Source organism: Xiphophorus hellerii, chromosome 3 (assembly GCF_003331165.1).
Source record: "Xiphophorus hellerii strain 12219 chromosome 3, Xiphophorus_hellerii-4.1, whole genome shotgun sequence".
Lineage (NCBI taxonomy): Eukaryota > Metazoa > Chordata > Actinopteri > Cyprinodontiformes > Poeciliidae > Xiphophorus > Xiphophorus hellerii.
The window spans coordinates 28,879,403-28,899,438 of record NC_045674.1 but is presented as its reverse complement, the minus strand read 5'-3'; the positions used below and the strand labels follow the sequence as shown (position 1 = coordinate 28,899,438).

Sequence of the window (20,036 nt, the reverse complement as noted above, 5' to 3'; positions counted from 1 at the left end):
TTCAACAATTTCAGTCAGATTTCAACATGACACCCTGTCAGCGCGCCGGCAGGAATCACAGGGGTTCATTCAAGGCTAGCTATAAAAGAGACGGCACAGGTGGCAAGCAAAATGAAAATACTGCATTCAAAGAAACGTAGCATTATGTAAGAAAACCTAGCGCCCGTCTCTGTGGTCAGACAACAGATATTTGGATGAGACAATCAGAAAGGTTTGACTACAACAAGAGGTTCACAAATGAACCGAATCTAATATCGATTCAGTTTTCTTGATTTTTTTTTCTTGATTTCTTGGATTTTGTCAAGAAAAATTCTCGTAAAAATAACTATTTTCTTGAGATTTTTGTTCTACAGAATAGCACTGAAAGATTCTAATATCAAATAGCATTGGCTCAATGTCACCGTTTTAATAGCAGTGTCTGGCTGGAGATGAGACTTTACAGAACATTCACACTATGAACACCAATAACAGGAAAAAAGTAAAACATAAAAAGGTTAATCAACGTCATCATCACAAAATTAGCAGTATTGCAATCGAATGGTTTTCAATTGTTGGGAAAATGACTTTCCAGTTTTAAATGTGCAGTATTATGTATATAAAGGCATATACTACCATTTTATAGCATAAACACCTTCAATTCTAGTAAAAATTTGGCATATATCAAACATTAAAAAATTTATTTGACTCTGCGATTTAACACCTTGAAATTTGGCCTTTGTCTCTTTAAGAAGCTCTTTCTCTTTCTGAAACTCAGCCTTCAGAAAGTCATCACAACATGGCTCCTCCATTAACCCTTTAACAACATTTTCACCAGACTTGCACTGAGAAGTAGAACCTATAATGAACTCAGCATATGCACAATTTCACCAGATGTTTGCTAATTGCTGCTGGCTAGTCTGGGGGAGCAGAGTGAGGAAGTAACAGAGTAGGGAATGCTCTGTAAGGAGCTTTGTGCAAAAGGCAGCGCTTGGTTACACCACTCGTTTCTGCAGACAGAATGGCTGCCAGGGGAGGTTAAAAAACAATTTCTCAAATGTGCATGAAGGAATCAAAACAACAATCCAGGTATGTTTTTAGCGAGAGAATAACATTATGAATGATATAAAGCTCAAAAAAAGTCTATTTTACATAATACCGCCCCTTTAACCTGGTCTTGATTTAATGCCTCAGATGCCGTGTTGCAGGAGATCTGCTGAATGCTGAAATAGAGATCAAGCCAAACAAGCTAAACCACAATATTCTGCCAAAGAAGCAAGTCAGTAAAACAAACGATGTTCTCAGCTAAAACACCTTGTAACTGAGGCAACTTTCTATTGTTTTACAGCTAAACTTTATTCACCAAGTTTGTGCACACAAACCAGGAATTTATGTGTGAATATTGCTCTGTAGTGCTGACCTAAATGGTAAAAGTCCAAACAGTTTGTGTCCAGGATGTGAGGGGTATGCAGAGATGTTAACTACCCTTTTTCTGACCCTACACCTGTACAAGGCCTGGACGGAGGGAAGGTCAACACTGAGGATCCTTTCTACTTTGGAATTAGTGGTTCCCAGAAAGTTGAAGCAAAGAGGAAAAAAAAAAGAGAAATATTTTTAACATGTTTTAACAACCTCTTACTCTTAAAAGTTATTCTTCGGTTTATGACGACAACAACTCTTAAAAGTAGTTCATGATTACCGAAGCAAAACCAAAGCAAAACATTTTATGATTTAGCATCATGAACTTTAGTAGAGATGCAACGATTCGATATTAATATCTGTATCGGTCCCGATATTTTAAAACAATTCTAGATCGGGTCTCAGTGACACTGTGCCCAATCCATAAGTGCAGATCTATTCAGTCTATTTTTCCATACTTTGTGCTCTGAGCAACATCGTGGTTTATTATTTATTCACATTATATTTAGAATTCCTAATTGTACTCTCTGAACCATTTGAAAGAAAATTTATTGCATTTTTTTTTTTACACGTTTGACCAAAAACAGTCAACCTATTGTTTTTGTCAGTTTCAGTTTATTATGTATTTTTACATTGGCTGTTCTACTGAACAGATAAAAGTTGTGTTGTTTTTACATGTTTAACCAAGCGTGTCAATCTACTGGTGTATTTCAGTGTGCTGTACTGGTGCAGAGTTATCAAATAAGTTTGTGATTCAATACATTTATGTCTATGTTTTTCTTTTTTTAAAAAGAAACATTTTAAGTCAATCCAGTGCTGTTTTTCTGAATCGGATTGGTGTCAGCCGATGCTAAACCTCAGATATCGGTATTGGAAGTGAAAAAAGTGGATCAGTGCATCCTTAAACTTTAGTTGTCTCATAGAGCTGGCTCTGTCAACGCTCTGCTCTTGATTAACCAGTCTTCCTGCATTTCAACCCTCACCTTACTGTCAGGATCATGTGGGAAACAATAAGATGAGAGTGATTGAAGTTAGCTTCCTGGTAATGCTGTCTAGCTTAGATGTAGAGACAGGGCAAAGAACACAGAGTAGACCTGCTGCTCATCTGAACCACAAGGGTTTACAATCCGTTCCAAAATGCTTCTCTCCAACTGGAGGGAATAAATACTACCTTCTGACTTGTCTTGGGAAGCCCCAGGAAAAGGAAAAAAAGAAGATATTGGTTTGATCAAAGAAACATTGTGTTAGTTCTGTTCACCTGTCTTTTTATTCCATCAGTACTCGGTGAAGCAGTCTTGCTCACCCCCGTGGCAGCATTGACTCTCGTCTGCTTCCATCTCAAAGGCAAAACTTGTTTGAGGATGTTTTTCCTGCCAAGCTTCATTAAATCAACCTTGTGGTTCAGCTTAATTGTCTCTGGCTGTGCAGAGCGTGCTGACAAACACCATCAGCATCCGAGCGTGTAATGGACCGAGGCGAATCCCTCAGACTCGCAGAAGGATCCGCAGGTACCGCGGAAAGGAAGTGTTGTTTAAGACAACACTTCCTTTCAGAGACGTCAGAGATATACTTTGTGGTATGCACTAGAAAGCTCTGATGTGACCGACTGACTTGTAATGATGCATTTTTGGGGAATTGCATGGAAAAATGTGTTTCAAGAAGTGTTTACACATAAAAATTGCTGGAAAGCCTTTGCCAACAGACTTATGGTCACTTGGGGGAGTTGCAGAAATTTCACCTTTTGGGTGGGAAATGTTTCAACAGAGTAAATACTTTCTGCAATGCAATAAGTCATTGCTAAAAGAAAATGCAATTTGCTTGAAGACACAGCAGACATGAGGAGGACGGGTAGGCGGTGTGGACTCAGAATAGACCTTATGGTGGTCTATCATTTAACAATCAAGTAAACAAAACATCGGTATCAGCCGATAGTCTTTTTTTTTTTTTTTTACACATATCGGTCTCGGTCCAATAAGTAAACCTGGACTGATATTGACAGCAAATACCTACTTCCATCTTATTGCCGTTTGTTTCTGTAGGGGAAGGGAAGGACGTTGGTCATGTGGTAGTGATCGGTTATCGATTACAACAGCAATATTAACATCGGATATTCATATCAACACAAATCTTCATATCAGTGCATCCCTATGCAATCCCGTTGTCTTTGTCATTTAAAATAATTACGTTTTATCACATTACAAATGTTCAGAATGTCCTCATGTTTCATCTTTCCATATGTAAATAGTAATGCTGCATGAGTTGAGCTTAATTAATCTAAAGAAGCCAACAATGTGAATGAAGATGAGCCGGGACTCGTGGATGGAGAAAGCAGATGGAGCAGCAGAGGTAGAGAATCGATTTGTGGCAGGATTAGCTGGCCCAGCAGGAAGTTAGAGTGGAAACTGTTACAAAAGAAGAGCAGCAGAACAAAAAAGGCAAGTAAAGGCCACATGTGTACAGCAGGCTGGGCTGGGTATTTTTAGGCAATGCAGGTCCACCCACCTTTAGAGTTTAACTCATAAAAAACAACAACAACTCTGCTCTATTCATAAACTGGATCATGAAGCCTTTTCACTTTTCTGGAGAGACTTATAGGTAAGAACATTTTATTCTTGGAGCTCAACACAAACACCTCCATCCGGGATGAAACTGCGGAGCATTTGCCAAGACAAATCTAAACCTAAAAGTCTTAGTGCAGGTTCTGTGTTCATATCTCAATCAGGGCCCAGTTTGCTGCAGTGATATGACTCATCTTCCCTTCTGTTCCTCTCTGCTGTCCCTCGTCCGTCCCGTCGTCTGCACCTCCCCACTGCTCACGTTTCTCCCCTCTCAGATCCCCCAATCGCCCCTCTCTCCTCCATCCATATCTCCGCCTGTATCTGATGGCTCTTACCGACCCTTATTGCGGTCTGTTTCCTGAACCAATAAGGGTCACAACTGCCTGGCAGGAAACACAATGCCGTTATGGTAATGATCAGTCAATTAGGAATGAGCCCCTCTCTGTCATTTCTGACTCTCAGATTTGCGTTGGACTGTTGGAGCTGCCTGTTATCTTACTGGAGGCATCCCATCTGATCTTCCAGGAGAAAATCGGCCGTGCCAGGTTGGTTCGTGCATTCTTGGATAAAAATGCATCAGAGTCCCTTTTGCGAGCAAATAAAACTTCCTACAATGGCTGTCGGAATTTAGCATGCACACATCAATTGGCAGCAATGGTGATATCATACTTACTGTAACTTTAAAATGTTAAAGTTGTAGATCTAATTGGCAACAGATAAAAACTTAATGTTAAAGTTAACCATTTTTCAAACTTTATAGTTTTTAAAAATAATTTGTTGTTGTTGTTAACAGATTTCGCTTGTGCGCCGAATTTGCGAGCATTCCAGAAACTAGCTTACACGATGGTTCCGGTCAGAAACTTTAACTGAAATTACTTTTAAAAAGATTTATTGTATTTAATTCTTTAATGTGATACTAGTTAATTCAACTATGTAATTAATTCATCAAAATCAACACATTAAAGTTCTGGCCCTAGTTTTAAAGGGGAAGTATAGAGCCATTTTAAGCACAATCAAGTAACTATGTTTCCCTCAGTTGTTATGAAAATGCTGAATATATCAAATATGGCTTTGACTTCATAATTTAGCTGCTTGAAATTGGGCTTCTGTCTCTTTAAGAAACTTGCTCTTTCTGACACTTCAGGAAGTCATCACAACATCGCTTCACTATTAACCCTTTGATAATGTTTTCAGAGTGTTACACTGAAAAGTAGCCTCTATAACTAGCACCACAGATGCGCAGTTCCAGCAGGTGTTTGCTAATTGCTGCTGGCTAGTCTGAAGGAGCTGAGTGGGGAAGTCGCAGGGGAAGGCTACTCTGTAATGCAGAAGCTAGGAAGCTTTGAAACCGCAGCTCCAGTAGGAGCTTTATCCTCCAGGGCGAAGTTAGATCCACCCAGACATTTTGCACAGCTGAATGGTTGCCAAGGGAGATTATAGGATTTTTCAAACACACAGGAAAGAATCAAAGCAACACTCCAGGTATGTTTTAGATGAGGGAATAACATTATAACATAATGTAGAGTTAACAAAAGTAAATTTTACACAATACTGCCCCTTTAAAGTCTCAGCCCTAGTTTTAATCAAACTCTAGTGAAACATAGACTCGTGGTCCACTGGAGTCGCTGTTCTACATGTTTTGTTTTCCCTTTTAAAAACAAGTTTGATTCTCAGACTTTTAGAGAATGCAATGAAATTAATTTGTGGCAACTAATTTCTCTGAAACAGTAGTACTGCAGGCACCTTTAAAATGGACAGTGTTGTTTACCTTATGCTACGACTCTTCCACAGGTATAAGTGTAGTGAGCAATTCGTCAGTGAAATCAGGCGAGCATTCTTTGCTACACATCATCAAAAGACATATTTGTTCCAGTAGAATAAATTTAGAATCAGAACCTATTGTTATCCTCCTGAAAAAGGTGAGTTAATGTCTGTGCACAGAAAAAAAATGGCCATTCTGTTCTTGCAGCTTTCTCTTCACCCACAATCTGGCAAGAACTGGTGTAGTAGTGTCCTACAACTATTGTGTGACTGATCAGAAAATTGAAGTTGGCATGGTTACTACGGTAATGTATGCTGCATTGGATGGGCCCTCTCACAACTTCCCAACTCATAACTGTGCTCCTTTCCTTACCACATGCAGAAAGGGAACTAATTTCTCTGTTCTTGCTGCTTACAGCCTTTTTCGAAGTTTAAAAACACAAAATGTTGAAGAAACTCTTCAAACTGTGATAAAATGAACAGCAAGTATAAAAGGTTTAGCCATTTGATACTTACTTTCTTAATATTAAGAAAAGAAAGAACACTGGCTGCATTTCCACTATAAATATCAATATTCTGCAATTGTCTAAAAAACATAATTTTGCAAGAGCAGTGTTTCCACTAAATAAAAAGCACAATTAAAATCATACAAGACTAAATTTGTTCACAAGACATTAAAAAACATGTCAAACCATCATCCTACCACTTACTACTGTCTATTGTCTTTGTCTAAAATTTCGAAATATACTATTTTTGATACAGCCAATAAACCACCCCATCCCAGAACAAAAGGTTCACTGCAAAAATTGTTTTTTTGAAATTTTTCGAGTTTCCACTAAGCAAATTTTTCATAATTCCAATTTGCGCAATTATCAAATTAAACCAACAATAATCATCTTTTTAAAAAATCCAACAACAATGTAATCCAAAAAGAAAATTTGTTCTCCATCTAGCAGAACCATCAGGAATCTGATTTAGCAACTTACAAGACCCGACGCTGTGGACAAGAGAACTAGTGAGACCCTGCTCAAAGAATTCGCCATTTACAGAACATGAACGGCTTGCTTTTCCACTTCAGTCCTTCGGAGTTGATGTCAGCTGTTCATGATGACAACAGCGGAATAACCAAAAGGAAAACTTCAGGTTTCCAGCAGAGTTGCTGGTGGCAAGGTATGTACGGGAACTGGAGCACTGTCAGTTTGAGTTAAAAGCGCGTGGCCGGCCAGGTTGAGGCCTCGCTCTCTGCTGAGTCACTTCACAGTGTGATATTAGGCTGACAGAGACAAACGCCCCGTGGAGTGTCAGTCAACAATGACCTCCGTCCCCTTGCTGGGACTCAATTAGCTTCCAGGCTGTCTCCAAGTGGAACTACGTAAAGGCAACGCTTGCTCAACTTTGCTGATGGGGCCAAATCAGATTGCAGCCTGCTGCTGACAGCTCCACCGTCTTCCCATCGTGGGTCCCAGACGCACGTTCTTGCACTGTCCCATTATCGACGAATTAACACAAGGGACACGAGATTCTGGGACATGTGTAAAATCTGGAGATTTGTGGACAAATGGCAAATCTTTAGACTCAAAACTGTCAAACCAATCAAAGGGAGAACCGATTAAATCAATCTATGAACACTCCAAAGTCTGTCTCCAACTTCCTTTATCCCACCCATATGAACTCTGATCTTGGTCACATGGCTCACCCAGGAGCCAAAAGACGAGAGTGGATTGATACAAGGGAGGAGGAGGAGGAGACATGAGCAGGGGGTCACTGGGCTGGGTTCCTGTAGCTTAGTGCTGCAAATCCTCTAATCCCCCAACCAGTTCCACAGAGCCGTTTACTGCTTGTAGGTAAGGCTGTAAGCGACTGAAACCAGGAGCAAGACTGTGTAAGCCACGTCCTTCGGCGGTTCAACCCCCGACCTTACTTATTCTTCGCATGCTCTTTTGAGAAGACTGCCGAGGACGTTCATCCCCTCCGTAAATCCATTTGGAGATTATCATGATTATACTGTGGGATAACAGAGAGGCAGCCCAACAAAAGCAGTGAAAAAAATATAAAAAAATCACCCAGATGGAAGCGAGACAACAAATCGGCCATCATCCCTGCGCTTTTTAACGTGCCGCATCGGCTTTTTGGTTGGAAGCTTTTCTTGGCATAAGTACCTCTGGTCTGTAGAAGTCTGGTCTATGCATCTTGTTTCAAAGACACAAACATTTTGGTCCCTTCACTTCCAATTACAACGCAAGTCAATAAACCCATGTTTTGCGTCTGCCCTCTCCAACGCCGCACCGTATATATGCATTTTGCATCTCCACACTGTCCCCAGTCTGACCACCACCTAAAAGAAATTCTAATGATTGCATTTGCATTCGTCCAACAGTTTCCTTCAGGTAGCAGGGCTGAATTAAAATGTCTTTTCAAACCCACCTGGAATCATCAGCGGTCTTCTGTTTACCGCCACAACATTTCCCTTGCAGGCATTTCAAGTGGTGGTGGGATGTGATTAAAAAAAAACTAACGGATTTGAATCATTTAATCACATCATTTCAATCTTATTTTGTTAAGAAGTAATACTTGTCACAGGAAAAGTTAAATAAGGACAAAGTTAAACAAGTTTTGCATCAGATATCTGTTGTTTTCTTATTTAAACTGCAGTTAAGAGAATATTTACATTCCACGGGTTGATTAAATACTTCTATTTAATTTTGTTTTGTAATTAATCAAAGTAAACTTATTAATATCAACCAAAACAGTTTGATCATCTTTAAATGGACATCTTTGCTAGCGACCCAATTATCTACATAGACATGAGAAAAATAGCAGTCTGGAATACATAAAGAAGATTTTCAAAATAAATGTCACAAAATAAATATAAAAAAAAACATTTATGAAGCACCCCATGAATTTTTTTTTTACATTTATTTTTTATTTCATGGGGACATTTTTTTTTTATTTTTGTTTCATGGAGCATCTATAAATTATTTACTAATAACAGTATATATTTAATTTTGAATGAAAGTGTCCCTTTAAAGTATCGATGAACCGGACAGATAGAGGCAGATCTTTACCAGCGCTGTTGTTCTTTCCTGATATAATAACTCCTAAGGAGAATCTGACATATATTTCAAATGCATCCAACCCCACTGTGTATTCATATATCAACATTCAAGAAAAAAATCAAAACCACTGCAAAACTTTGTGTTGTTTTACGGGGAGTTTTTGTGTTTAAAAGCTACAAAAATCCAAAAGGGAGCACTTGAACTCACTCACCTTCCCATAATGAACACAAGGAGAGTGTGTGCTCACTAGACCTGTCATGGTGCAAGTTTTCCCACCCAAAGACCAATAAACTTTAATTTTGTAAAGTTCACACTGGATCTGGAAGACATTTTATATATGCAGAAATAAAACAGGACAACCAAAACAACAAATAAAACTGAAATACAAAGAACTTACAACCAAAACCATAAAAAAAGGATTACCTGTCCATAAACAAAATTCCCCTTCAAAAATATTAATCGTCAGAAGGGAAATCATCAAACTAACTTAAATTTGTGATGCAATTAATTGATGAATAGATTAATTGCTTAATATTACAGGCTTGGTGTTCACTAAAAAAAACTGTTAGATTAGAAAAAAGAAACAAAGAAAACAGATGCCTCAACCATAAACTATTTTGTTCAAAAACCCTCTTACAAAGTGAGATCTGTTGTTGGCAATTTGACATGTCAGTACCAACACATCTGGAGAACGTTTAACACAACTAAAGGTTTGATAACCTCAACAAGCTCATCTCATCAAATAAACCTGAAAAAACAAAAAAGATCAAAAAGATGAACATGAAATATAGATTAGAAAATCTATGAAGCTAATTGAATTTGTTCCCTCTAAAACGGCGTGTTTGAAATCGTTTTTACGACATGAACTCACTTGAGTTTCATCAGCAGTATGCAGTAATCAATTGGTAACAGCAAGCATACATTCATGACGGCAAGAGGAGGGATTAATCAAAGCCACAGGCACCGTGCACAATTTGATCGAGAGAGCGATTACTCAAGGTGTGTGTGGGTGTGGGTGTGCGTGTGTGTGTGTGTGCGGGCGTGTGGAGGTGGGGGGTGTGCGTGTGTGACCTCCAAGCTTTACAGCTGCGACATTTCAAACAAGAACTCAACAAGTGTATCTAAAGTTCATGGAGCTGAAACAATTAATGTATTATTCCAGTTAAAGAGCCAAACACTATGCATGGTTACCTTTTCGTTAGATGGTTCGTCATTCCAGGATGCAAAAAATTACTCAGTCACCTTGAAGAAATGGCTGTTCATCTGATTTTCTGATGAAATGGCTTTCCCAATCAATCCTGCATCCAATTTGAGCCATAAATAACCTCATGTGCACCAAGAAATCACCCAGTGACCTGAATCAGACAATTTTCAGCTTAATCGGTCAAGACCTGTGAGTGTTGACCGGAAACTCAAGACATGCCATCTTTCACCTGGTCAGTAAATGCATCATTTGTCAACCACTACCAGCTCAGACTAGCAACAAAAGTCTACAATGTGGAAACAGTCACAGAGTAAAGAAATTATTTTTTTCAAGTTTCAGTCACGTGGGATGCGTCCCAACCAGATGAAGGAGCCACCTCAACTGGCTCCTCTTGATGGATGGATGTATGGATAAAAGTGATTGCTTGCTATAACTCTTTGTGGCCTGTGTTTATTTATAACGGATTTTATACATTCACATCACAGACAGCAAAAATCAACAGGTGGGCCAGCAACTGGAAATCAACCACAGAACCTCGGTGAATCTCTGAGGGATGCATCTTCCCAACCTGCATAAAAAATAACTACCTTTTTTTTTTTTCCAAACAACTGAAGTATTGCACTTTAGAGTGACTTCACTATTTTAGAGCCTCCCACTTTCATCAACCTCTAACTTCCCATTGACCTTGAGCCAACTACCTTACAGGATGTTGCAGCAGAGCAAGTTTGGGAACAGTGATCCAGTTTCCCCTCCTGTCAGCTCTGAACAACTCGACCCCTCTCTTTGGCCTGAGACGTTTTATTAGAGATGTATAATGAGAGATTAAAAGGAAACTGAACAATATATATACACATGCACAGAGGCTTCCAGCTATGGAACCCTGCAGGCAGCTCACTCTGCACCTTATGGGACTACACCTTATTGCATTATGCAATGCTTTAATAGGCTTAGCTACACACTACTCTGCAGGGGAGGGGAGCCATTGGCCTCACTCAGATGACTCATTTCATTAAGTCTGCCTTCCTCAGAGCTTTGCAGAACTTTCCACACTTCTTATAGGAACACAGTGTATATGGTTTTGTTTTTTTTTATGAATTCATTTGGCAGGGATAATGCATGTTAATTAACAAATGCACCAGGATCAGTCAACTGGCTATAATCCACCTGCTTAAATAAAACACATTTGTTTAGGATAACTTTATTTTAATTCCTGATTTATTTGTCTGCAGTATTTTTTGGGGGAGAGGGTTCTCCAATGTTTATGTGATGCTAGTGGCTTTTGTACATTAGTAATTTGACAGGAATAACAGCAGAGAGAGAATGAGATGCTGCAAGTGGTCCGGCTCCGGGAATCGAACCCCCGACATCTCGAAGACCGTCCCTTCTGAATATAGTGAATTTGATCTACTAATGAGCCGCCTGGCAGCGCCATAAATCACTTTTTCATTAATTTACTTTTGGCACAGAGAACTGACTGACTGTCAGGAAGCAAATGTACACTTAATTAACCCAAAAAAGGGAGGCAAAGCAGGAAAAAAAGCATAACCCCTTTATTTAAAAAATTTAAATCACCTGCGCCGCCCTGGCAGCATCACTGCATCCCCCTTTTGGAACTATTTTTAACCCGACAGGGCACCAGCTGCATGGAAACGCAACTCTTTCAAACGTTAAACATTAATAAGGAAACGACCGGCCGGTCCTGAAAGAAAAAAATGCTAATAATTACCGGCGTTAGCCCCGGAACCAGCGCGTGATTACTTACTTTCCGAAGCCCGGGAACGGCGACGTCCCGTTGGAGATGCTTGGAGACGCTTCCCAGCGGTGGGTAGGGGAGTTGACTGACTGGCTGTGGGTGGAAATGTTTCCTCAGCAGGCGTGTGCCATAGCGGGAATGTACACAGAGGCAGACATGCGGAGTCATTTGACCTTCTCCCAATAGAAACTACCATCGGCGAAACGTAGGAGAGGGGAGGAGCGGACCGTACCAAGCGGAAGGTCCCAGCAAGGCAGGGGGGGAGGAAGAGCTGTCATCCTGGGATGTTAACAGCAGCAAGGATGGGGCTCAAGCAGAGCCTGCAGAGGAGGAACAGACGCTAATGGAGCTTGAATGCTCAAAACCAGAGGCAGAGTCCATGTTGGTGAGCGCTGTCACTCCCATCGGAGAACAATTTGTCACATCTTTTTTATTTTAAGGTGATGCTGACACAAAATTGTTCTGCCTGTAAAAGGGGCAAAGAAGTGCTGATGGTCACGTTCTGTTCAGCTCAATTCACTTTTAGCATGCAAACAACATTTCAGGGATTATATTTTCTTTCAATATTTTTGCTCCTTTTTTTGTTGAGGCATTACACACAACTATTCCTTCTGGTTTTGCGTGCTGGAAGGATTTTTGCCCAGGTATTTATTTATTTTAGAAACTTTTGAACAGTTACTATAGTCTATAACCATAGTTCAGCTGTTTTTTACACTTGGAATAACTTACTTGCATTTCAGAAGCTCAAATAATACTTGAATTTTGACCCCAAATTCCAGAGGAGTTAAAAAGGACTTTTCAGTCGATCACAATAGGCATAATCACCCTCCCCAACATCTCCTTTTCCTGACTTTCTATAGCCAGAGATTTAAAGAGGAGTGGCAAAAGCAAAATAGGTACAGTAAGTTAGCAGTTCTTCCCAGCAACTGATGTGCAATATGGACTCTGCTGCAGGGATACTGAGCTGTTTGCATGCCATGAAACTGTCATACAGCATCAGTCTTCAGGCAGAGGCCTCTTCTGAATTTTTGGAAGACTGATTGCTACTGGAGATCCACAACGCACCATCTACAACAACTCTGCAATTTTATTTCTGAGAAAAAGATTTTCAATTGGATTTAGGTTTGGGTTTTGACTAGATCATTTTAAAACATGAATATGTTTTAATTTACACCTCTTCCTTGAATCTACTACGTCTGGTTTTGTTTCACTCAAGTCTTTTGCTCCCTTTAGCAGGTTTTCTTCTTCAGTATTTAGCTCCGTCCATCTCACCATCAACAGTTTTGATTTTAGACAAAAGCATATTCTTCCATATGTTTGCCCTTATGTTGGGCTTTACACGACTTGTGGCACACAAAACGGTACTTTTCATGACTTTCTATCAAAAAAAGAAGAAGAAAAAGTGTGAGTAATGTACTACTGCCCCAGAGTGTGGAGACAATTTACACTCTAACACCTGTTAGACTTTAATACTTAATAGTTTAATAGTTCTTGTTACTTTAGTGTACATCTGATGTATGCTTTACAGCTGGATCTGGTAAAAGTAAACTGTTTCTAACTGAAATCATTGCATATAGTTTTAGACAGATCTTTTCCCATCTAAAATGACTGAAGCTCTTTTCACTATCTTCAGCACAGTATAGTCACCTCGTCCAATTAAAGCTCCAAATTCTCACTAGACTGGAAAGTATTGGGATTATCAGGAAAAAAAAGTGAGAAATGATTTCCATCCTTTGCTTCATATCGTCACAATATAAAGCATTAAAACTGTGTTACCAATATTGTTCAGAGTTCCGCTTTTGACTTTTGAATTATATGGAAACAGAAAAAAATAATCACTAGCCTGATGTTTTACTTGAGTCAACTGCTACACCTCACCACTGTATAGAAAACTCAGGAATGTCAGCGATGGCTGCGTTCTTATTTTAGCACATGCTGACACACTGGCATGGCTCATGGGGACGCTTCACCTGTGACGGGCTCAGTTCTGCTGAAATGCCTCGCCAGTAATTTTCACTCCAACTGTTTTCGCTGAAGAGATTTTAACTAACAACAAAACTCACCTGCCTTCACTTGACGAGAGAGCCTCAATTATTATAACAGCTATTATCATAAAGTTAAACATATTTAACCTGCTGTTCTCCAAGAAAATGAAAACACGTCTTTTGATTAGTGTCAGTTGCCACCAACCTGGAAGTGTCATTATGATCTAGTTCAGAAAGAAAGAAGATAACCAAACCTGGAAACAGACTAGGTTAGAATGCAGCAGGTTCACCACTCTTATACTGGCAGATTGTTTCAAATATTCAGATTTTGTCACACACCTTAGGTATTTGGGTTTTGTCTTCATCTGTGCTTGTGTTTGTTTTTTGGGGGTTTTTTTTTAGTATTATTAATTTAAACGCTGCAAACAAATAATTTTGTTCCATCTGCATTGAAGGAAAGATGAAAACTTCAAAAATGAAGATGGGATCCAGGTGAGGTACACTTGCAGAGAAGAGAACAACTGGGAATCAGGGACCGAACAGAGACCAGGAATCAAAGAGTAACGGAAGGTAAAACGGAGGATCCAGCAGGGAATGAAAGAGGAAAAGGGGCTTAAATACTGAGGGAGAGATGGAAATGACAAAGGGACCAGAAGAGCTAATGACTGGGGAAGGGAGCAGGTGGAGGCAAATGAGGAAAATAATTAACAGCTGGAAACAGGAGCAGAATGGCCGACTGAAGGTGAAGTAAAGAAAAAAAAAACAAAGTAAAGAGAATGAAGGGGGAATGGAAACCTGAACAGTAAACAGAAATAAAAACTAATCTAACAAAACAAAAACAATGGGATTAATTGAACTAATACAAGTGATAAACTCAAATGAATGCTCTTCAAATAAGAAGCACAAATGAAACTAAAAGTCCAAACACCTACAGATCATGCAGCACCAAAATGACAGCAGGTTTTTTGGCAAACATTTTAAAATGATCAATGAGGGAAATAGATCTATAGGGGGCGCATTATCTTGGATCTTTTCCTACTTTTAACACAAGAGATTTCAGGGTTTCCCCAAGTGTATTATAAGCCTGGCGGGCCACCAGGCTTTACTTGTGCCCCCACCAGGCTAAGCATTACTTATTTATTTAAGTCCTTTTAAAATGTTTGCAATTTTTAAGACTTTATAGATGGTGTTCAGGTATTAATCTTCCAATTTTTCAGTAACGCATAATAATCAAGTGAAATTTTAAAATTTCCTGTCAAATTTAAACATTTGTTAACTCAAAAACACAACGGGTCGCTGGATGAATGACTGCTCTAGCACCCAACCAACGGGCTTAACAAGTTTTCTGGGGGAAACTTTGGATTTTGTTGTACTGAGAAGTTAAAAGTTTCGCCTCTGCGAATGATTTTGATGGAACAGAGAGCAGTACATGTGTAAACTGAGGTGTAAGAGATAAAAAAAAAAAAGTCTGACAAAAAAACAACAAACAAAACACCAGGTCTGGGGTATTTTCTTAACTTCAACCAAAAGAGGAGATCATTGAGGAGTAGGTCTTCCGATAGTATTCCCTTAATGTTGTCAGTAGTGAACAGGTTAATCGTGACTATTCTCATTTTAGAAATTGCATGTTAAAAACTTATGTTTGTGCTTCTGTTTCCATTTTGATGCATGCATGGTGCAGTGGCAGTCATAACGGAAACGATCTGGTCCCCGCAGCAAGGTGCAGGCCTGCCTGTACGGCTGCACTGACAACACCCCAACGCCACACTGGCAGAGTCAGAGACTGCATTTCTCAAGTATAAATGAAGACTTGCTACTGCATTGATTGATGGTGCGCTTCAGCAGTGTGGGGGTGAAATCAATGAAGGCCACATGGAGTCTGAGGACTGATGCCTGTGCAGTAAACCCTCCTGAACATCCGAGATCTCACTCATAAATAAACGGAAGAGAAAAAGACTCTGATGAACTCGCTCTACATCTACACAAATATGCGAAATCGGTTAAATATTTGCTTTTAAAAAGTCAAATATATTCATAAGATGTTACCCGAAGAGGCCTGCGGTTGCAACACTAACGGTTCGTCAACGCGACAACAAACATTTGTATAATTAATTTAGCTCAACAGTCTCAGATGGGCAGAAAATGTGAATTTCCCCACCAGTGAGTCCAAATTTGCTTGGATGACATGGTTTGTATATGAAATGAGCTTAAACAAAGCGGCTGAAGAGAAAATGTTTCATATTCTGCTTTTGTCACATTTTAGATCGTAAAATAAATGTTTGAATTATTTTATCTAACGAGAGAAGCTTTCCAATAGCAGAATTTCTGGTTCCACCAGATAGATGAATTCAGATAAAATTTCATATTCAGGGACATCTCTGCCAGAGTTAAAAAAAAAAAAAGATTTTATTGGTCTAGTGGCCGTTTTGTGACAGGAAAGAGGGTAATTAGAGAATGGGGAAGACATGCGGCAAAGGTTGCCAGGCTGGGAATTGAACCTGCGACAGCTGCGTCGAGGACTAAGGCCTCTATATGTGGGTTGTGCTTCACTCCTGCGCCACCACAGCACGCCCAATCTCTGCCAGAGATGCCAATAAGGGTTAAGTAGATTCTGAAAGTTTTTAAAAAAAAAGGTTTTATTGGCCTTCATTTGATAGTTAATTAGGTAATGAGAGAGGGGCAAGACATGCAGCAAAGGTCGCCAGGCTGGGAATCAAACCTGCGACGGCCAAGGACTAAGGCCTCCATATGTGGGTTGTGCTTAACCCCGGCGCCACCACAGCACATCCGATTCTGACCACTTTGAATCTTGTTTTTAAACGTAGCATGCTTTTGTTGTCATTTGCAATTGCTTGCTTATGTGTAACAGGTTCCTTTGTGCAGATGCGTTGCAGAGAAGCAACACCAGACCCATTCAGTCGGGTGAAGTTCATAAAGGCAAACCTGCATGCAGAGAGACATGAACACCCCCGCAGGATTTAGTGATGGCCTTTGGTTGTACAGATAGCAGAGTGCGGAAATATCAGCCAGTTAACCTGCTCTGTATGTGACAATACAGATAAGACAAAGAGGAAATGGCTTTTCATCGCTCCTTCCATGCTATCTCACACACGGTTTGATTTCAGGAGCACAAAGAAAGTCTGGAGGCATGTGGCTCAACACGTGCAACATGAAAGTTTATTCAGGTCAGTTTTCTCTTCAGTTTATTTATATAGCACCATTTCACAACAAACATCTTGTAAAACAATCTTTTCCATTCCATCATACATCCCAGTTATCAAACAGTGCATTAATTAAAATTTTTCTAAGCTTTACATCCCGTCATAAAGTTATTCTCTCATCATTCATGTTTGAGTAATTATTGAATCTCTCATGGCAACGGTTCGGGTTTGTAAAACACTTTGTGGGAGCCAAGCTCCGCCTTCCAGCTCCTTCAAACTAGCAGCAGCAGCAATGAGCAAACACCTGCGCAACTGTGGAGCTTATTATATGAGCTATTCCCCAAACCAGAGCTCCGACAAATGTTTGCAAATGCTAAACAAAGGAATGTTGATGTGATGGAGGAGGTTCAGAAAGAGCAGGAGTTTCTTAAAGAGACAGAGGGCCAATTTCAAGGTGTCTTTGAAATCTTTAGTTGTGTTTAAAACAACATTTTTATTACAACTGAGGGTTACATAGTTGCTTGGTTGTGCTATAAAATGACACTATGTCTTATTTGTAAAATGCCTAGAGATGGTATTTGTTGTGAACTATATAAATAAACTGAATTGAATTGGAAAATTCAGTACTACTCCTTTAACAAGTTTTCAAACTAAGCAAAACCAGCAGATTGCATGGAGTTATTGACATTCACTCCTCCTGAACAAGCATGTAGTGACAGTAGACAATCACTTTCATTGTTTCATTAACTTTACAGCAGTCCCTTATACTGAACATATATGTAGCGACAGTGGAGAGGAAAAATTCCCCTTTAACAAGAAGAAACCTCCAGCAGAACCGGAAGCCAAGCGCCGCTAATAGCTACTGGCTCAGCAGCTATTAGTATCTGCCACGACCAAATGGGGGTTTGAGAATACAGAGCAGAATGCACAAAACAAAAACAGTAGGGCAGATGTAGGAGTGCTTTCCACATGAATGAAAAGTAAGAAGTTAATAGCAGGAGAGGGGACAGAGGAAGGCACAAAACAAAACAGCAGATCAGCTGTAGCTTCTATGGAGAGAAAGATAACTGAGAGAAAACATAAAATTATCAGTTGAAATAACAGCAAATGAGGCAAGTTGGAGAGTAGTAGAAGAAGAAAGTGAGAAAAATTGGCTAGGTGGTCCTCCAGCAGCCCAAGGCTATAGCAGCGTAGCTGCAGAGTTAGCTCAGGTTAACCTAAAGTCTTAGAATGAGGCATAAGACACCGAGAGCCAGAGAACCATCTTTCGTGTGAAAAAAAGAACAGAAATCAATTATTCGATTTGAGATTAAGCAGAAAGCCTGGCCTGAGAATAAGCAGAAAAGATCCTGCAAGGGAGGAAATGAGAACATATTCCAAAAATGTCACAATAATAGGTTATTATTTGCACTCGAACTTTGCCACATCTGTTTTCCGCAGCTGTCTCATCTTATATGTGTTGTTTTGGACGGGCGCCATAGTGAAAGGATAAAGCGCGTTGTGTTTGCCTCTGCAGAATGTCAGGGCAGGGGCCGGGAAGGATGCCTCCAGACATGGCCAAAAACACCCAGCGCAGTGTCAAGGTGACCTGGCATCTCTGCAGGCGGCTGGAGGGCAGATGTTCTTTATGAGCAATGTCTGGTTAGAATAACATGTGAAATGTAGAAAACAACAAAGAGAAAAGGACACTTTCTTCTCGCTCTCAAGACATAGAAACGTGATTTAGCCACAAAAAGCTGCACAAGCTGCACGACTGATTTGTGTTTAAAGCTTTTAGATGAAAGCATTTTATGAGAATCCATGTTTTAAGGATTAAAATGTTTGCAAGAAAATAAACAAAATGGCACTTTACATGTGATAACTGGCATCTCAGGTAAGTCATACTGTAAGCATAAGAGACCACCACGCCCATTTCAAAGATTTGAAGGAATAGTTTTCTCATAGAAACGGATATTACTGGATAAAATGTCTCCTTGTCTGTAAGTCAAGCACACTCTGCATTTTTCAGTTGAAAATCTTGTTTAGAAGGTAAAAACTAAATTTTTGATCTAACAAGTTGCCTCTCACTTCCCCCCCAAGAAGTCTGAATAGACCCAGGAGTTGCGATGGGCCACGCAGAGGCGAGCGGCCAGGCCGCTGCTTCACAACAACACACGGCAGAGCCAAGCAACAGTTCTGTGATGAGGCCATCCTTCTCTCAGTTCTAATTATGTGGAGCCGGAACAGAAGCAAGAGGCTGTGATGGCTCTGCATCATTACCTTTAATCAACCATAGATACCCCAACGCACAAACAGCAAGCACACACAGGCAGCCTGACACTACACAAATAGCTGACATTCATCATCATCCAGCCGAGCTTTTTAATTACCGCAATGAATCCTCTGCATGGCTAAAGTCACCTGCTAAATAAACAGGTTTGGCTTTTTCCTCTTCAGGAAAATGGCAAGGGGTCGTCTGGTGTTGTAGTTTCCCATGTTGTCTTGCAAATACTTCACACAGTCTGAAACTGTTTTTTTTCTACATTTCTCAATGCAACAACAATAAATTTCAATGTATTTTAGTGAGATGTTATGTCATTATTGTGAAGCATAGAGGAAAAAATGTTTTTTAAATGTATTTATTTAACTAAAAATCAGAAAAGTGATGTGCACAGTATACAGCCTCCAAGGGTAAGTGCACTATAAAATCACCTTTTATTCTAGTTGCTAGTCAATTGAGGTATGTTTCTGTCGACATAGCACATCTACTGACTGAAATTTTGTGCCCACTTGCAAAGGATTCATGCTCAGTCATGAAACATGTCTGTGAACTGCAAACAGGATTTCTTTTGCAATAGTTTTCTGGATCTGATCTTTCCAGGTTCAAAAACTATTTACATCTTATCTGATTCACATCAATAAAAACAAACAACAAATTTTTCCGTGTCTTACCATATGACTGTACATGACTGCGAGAAAAAAAGAGATGTATTTGCATAAGTTGCTTAATGTGAACCCAGCTGTCCTGCTCACAATCAGCAGGTTATTATATTTGTTGAGGGCTTGATTGCTTGTAAAGCTTTCAGAAGAGCAAAACCGACAGACAGTAAACACGCTCTCTGTTTAAGACTAATCTAACCCTATTTTATTGTATGATGACATTGTACTTGCATATTTTATTTGT

At 39.7% G+C, this 20,036-nt stretch overlaps 1 protein-coding gene across 1 annotated transcript in view; it reads right to left on the bottom strand.

The window, feature by feature from the left end:
• The window catches only part of oxr1a (oxidation resistance 1a), a 178,054-nt gene extending 166,164 nt beyond the window's left edge, over nucleotides 1–11,890 (bottom strand). Inside the window, exon 1 of the mRNA XM_032557795.1 lies at nucleotides 11,737–11,890. The gene's annotated coding sequence lies outside the window, so the exon portion shown is untranslated. The remainder of the gene's footprint in view (nucleotides 1–11,736) is intronic.
• Between the last annotated feature and the right edge of the window lie 8,146 nt (nucleotides 11,891–20,036).